Raw genomic sequence first — 5,000 nt, forward strand, 5'->3', positions numbered from 1 at the left:
AATGTGCTAATTAGGGCCTGCAAATCTACCATGTTGCATGTAAATTAGGCTTTTATTTGCGACTAATTTTAGAGTTCTTAGAATTGGATATTCACAGAAATGAGATCAAGGTTGGGCGATATATCAATCACGAATTAATATTCAGTATGTTTATCTGTTTGTTTGTTGTGTGTGTGTGTGTGTGTGTGTGTGTGTGTGTGTGTGTGTGTGTGTCTGCGTGTGTGTGTGTACGTGCGTGTGTGTGTGTGTGTGTGTGTGTGTTTGAGAATATGTGTGAGTCTAAGTGTCTTCGCGTCCCAGTGTCCTTCAGGTATATGAATCTGTACATTTCTGTGCCTATGTATACAATTTATACACGTACCACACTCGTGCAGTCACACACACATAACCATAGAGGAAAGCCACACACAGGGAAACACAAGGTAAACAATGGAATCTACACACACCGACCGCCAATACGAGTCACATATTCAACAGTCTCACAAAACCTTCGTCTCTGTTCCTTCCCTCTGCAACGGCCCGCTTATCTCCGCCTGTGTCCGTATGCATAATGTAGGCATGCATGTGCAAGTGCAAATGTTGCAAATGGGAACAGGCAACCACCACAGAGCTTCGAGCAGGAGGTCAGGAAATTACCCCAGTGCCTGTGCCATTTGTTCTGACTCCCTCTCATTTGTTCTCTCGGCTGCGCGTTTGTTCTTCTGCCTCGGGTGGGAACAACGAAATAAAAAGAAATGAACGTACAAGCAAAATGGAAATTGGGAATTTTTTGTAGAGATATTTGATATTCTCTTTTTTTTTTATCAGTTTTGTAGTTGTGATTGGATAGATTTTAAATATGTTGGACGTGGTATAGGCGTATAGATAAAATTGTTACAGTGTTTTTTTGTAATAGTCATTCTTTTTTTTTGCTACATTCATTCCTTAAATCCCTAGTGGAGCGCATGATATTATTTCATTTAATAGCACAATAGCTGCGTTGTTATACAGTTATGATCATCATATATTATCATTATTATTATATGATCATCACCATTTTCGCCATTATCACAGTATCATATAATATCAACATATATTTCCTACACCTACATCATAATACCACGAAAACCAATAATTTTTACACGATGAATACAGCGCATAAACAATAAAACAAGGAAATAACCGAATACACGTCTAAAACACAACAACTTACCGTATTAACACGAACATTGACAACAATCACCACGGAACAAAATAGGATCCTAGCAATTTTGTTCCTTTGACGACTCACAAAGCTCGATAATGCCCCTGAGGAAGCAAGGTCATTCTTTTTTCTAATGTCACCCCCTCCATTTCATTATAGGGGAGTAAGGCATGTAGAAAATGAGCAGAAATGAATTTGCATGACCCTGCCACGTCCCCTTCATGGTGAGTGCTGGCTGTCTGTTAGTCCACTGATTCTAGAATGGTGATAATGAGGATGGGGAGGATGAGGATGAAGATGAGGATGGGGATGAGATGAGATGAGGAAGATGGGGAGGATGAGGATGGGGAGGATGAGGATGAGGATTAATATGTGGATGGGGAGGAGGGAGATGAGGAGGAGGATGAGGACGAGGATTAGATATTGGATGGGGAGGATGAGGATGAGGAATGAGGAGGAAGATGAGGATGAGGATGATAATTAGGATGAGGAAGATGATGAGGATGGGGATGAGGAGGAAGATGAGGGTGAGGATTAGGATGAGGATGAGGAAGAAGATGAGGATGAGGCTGAGGATTGGGATGATGAGGATAAGGATGAGGATGATGACGATGACGACGATGATGATGACGACGCTGATGATCATAACAACAACAAGCACAATAAACAACGATGGTGATGGTTCTAGCAATCCTAATAGTTTTAAGGATAGTGATGATGATGGAAATAATAATGATGGTGATGGCGAGAAGGAAGGTGATGATGATGATGATGATAATAACAACATTACTTGTAATAGGAATAGTTATAGTAATAATGGTAATATTAATGATAATGATGATGAGAGTAATAATGATGTTCATGGTGAAAATGATGATGATATTGATGATGAGGATGAAGAAGATGATGATTATAATAACAATAACTAAAACAACAGCAATGATAGTGATGATAACATAGATAATAAAGATGATGTTAGAAATGATGATGATGAAGATGAATGATAATAGTAATAGTAATAGTAATAATGATAGTGATGATAATGATAATAATGGTAATAGTAATAACAATGATTTTAAGATAATGAAGATAATAATGATAAAAAATGATAAAAAAGACGATAATGACACTACTACTACTGCTACTACTGATATCAACAACAACAATAATAACAATAATATTAATAACAATAATAATAATAGCAGTAATTGTAACAATAATGGTAATAATGATAATAACAATAATAATAACAATGATTGTAACAAAGATGATAATAAGGATGATGATAATAATAATAATAATAATAATAATAATATTAATAATAATAATAATAATAATAAACGTAATAATGATAAAATAGTAAAGATGATTACAATAATAATAAAATTTATAGTAATTACAATGATAATAACAGTTATAAAGATACTGATAAACATGATACTAATGATGATAATGGAGTAATAATGATAACATCCTCAAACAATTTTCCAGTAATTTCTAGTTTAAATTCTAGCTAACAAGTCAAACTTTGTGGAATTAAAACTGTCTAGTGATTTTCAAAATATATCGTCGACTTTATAACGATTCATATTAACCTCATTACGTTGTTAAATCCTGACTTGAAGCATGGACTCTCACTAACATAGAACAGTGAAATGTGTAGAAGAAAAAGAAAAAGAAGAAGAAAAAAAAAAACGAATAATGATAATAGAAAGATAGAAAGAAATATTTTTAAAAATATCGTACACTGAAAGCCACTATGCTACTGTTGTTATGAGTACAAAAATAGAGGAAGGGAGAGCGTGGGAGAAAAAAAAAGAAAAAAGAAAAAAAATAGAATAAGAAAATGAACGTCTGACTTTTGCAACAGCCTCTGTTGCCAGCTGAGGCCACACGCCATATCTTAGCAACTTATTTGCATATCACAGCTCACGGAGAAGGAGGAGAAGTGAAAAACGAGGACGATATACAGGGAGAGAAAACGAAAAAAAAAAAAAAGAAAACAAAAAAAACAACAAATAAATCTTAAACACACACAATTTAAAACAAATACAAATCTAAAAAAGAAAAAGAAAAACAACAACAACAAAAATAAAAACAAGATAGTACATAACAAAAACAAAAACAAATACAAAAAACAAAAACAAAACCAAAAACCAAAAACAAAAACAATAAACAAAACCAAAACCAAAACCAAAAACCAAAACCAAAAACCAAAAACCAAAACCAAAACCAAAACCAAAAAAAAAAACAATTAAAAAAAAAAAAAAAAAAAAAAAAGACAATCGGCGACACCAACGTAGCAGCCCCGCCGTGATGGCTAGCTAACCTCTCTCCCTTCACACCCCGGAGAGATGCGCTTCCCGATTGTCGTTTTGGGCAACGAACGTATCTCAATTTGGCCCAAAATGTCCTTGTGTTCCGCCCGTCCGCGCCCTTGGATCAATTACACCACGATGGACGGATGGCGGACGGTTTCCTGAGAGGTGTGGGTTATTATTGTTATTGCTGTTATTGTTATTGTTCATATTCTTATTCTTCTTGCTATTCTTTTTCTTATAATTCTTGATACTCTTATTTTTATTCTTATAATTCTTGATACTCTTATTCTTATTCTTATAATTCTTGATACTCTTATTCTTATTCTTATAATTCTTGATACTCTTATTCTTATTCTTATAATTCTTGATACTCTTATTCTTATAATTCTTGATACTCTTATTTTTATAATTCTTGATACTCTTATTCTTATAATTCTTGATACTCTTATTCTTATTCTTATAATTCTTGATACTCTTATTCTTATAATTCTTGATACTCTTATTCTTATAATTCTTGATACTCTTATTCTTATAATTCTTGATACTCTTATTCTTATAATTCTTGATACTCTTATTCTTATAATTCTTGATACTCCTATTCTTATAATTCTTGATACTCTTATTCTTATAATTCTTGATACTCCTTTTCTTATAATTCTTGATACTCCTATTCTTATAATTCTTGATACTCTTATTCTTATAATTCTTGATACTCCTATTCTTATAATTCTTGATACTCCTATTCTTATAATTCTTGATACTCCTCTTCTTATAATTCTTGATACTCTTATTCTTATAATTCTTGATACTCTTATTCTTATAATTCTTGATACTCCTATTCTTATAATTCTTGATACTCCTATTCTTATAATTCTTGATACTCCTATTCTTATAATTCTTGATACTCTTATTCTTATAATTCTTGATACTCTTATTCTTATAATTCTTGATACTCTTATTCTTATAATTCTTGATACTCCTCTTCTTATAATGCTTGATATCTATAATTCTTGATACTCTTATTCTTATAATTCTTGATACTCTTATTCTTATAATTCTTGATACTCTTATTCTTATAATTCTTGATACTCTTATTCTTATAATTCTTGATACTCTTATTCTTATAATTCTTGATACTCTTATTCTTATAATTCTTGATACTCTTATTCTTATAATTCTTGATACTCTTATTCTTATAATTCTTGATACTCTTATTCTTATAATTCTTGATACTCTTATTCTTATAATTCTTGATACTCTTATTCTTATAATTCTTGATACTCTTATTCTTATAATTCTTGATACTCTTATTCTTATAATTCTTGATACTCTTATTCTTATAATTCTTGATACTCTTATTCTTATAATTCTTGATACTCTTATTCTTATAATTCTTGATACTCTTATTCTTATAATTCTTGATACTCTTATTCTTATAATTCTTGATACTCTTATTCTTATAATTCTTGATACTCTTATTCTTATAATTCTTGATA

The sequence above is a fragment of the Penaeus chinensis genome, chromosome 19, assembly GCF_019202785.1.
Source record: "Penaeus chinensis breed Huanghai No. 1 chromosome 19, ASM1920278v2, whole genome shotgun sequence".
NCBI classification, from domain to species: domain Eukaryota; kingdom Metazoa; phylum Arthropoda; class Malacostraca; order Decapoda; family Penaeidae; genus Penaeus; species Penaeus chinensis.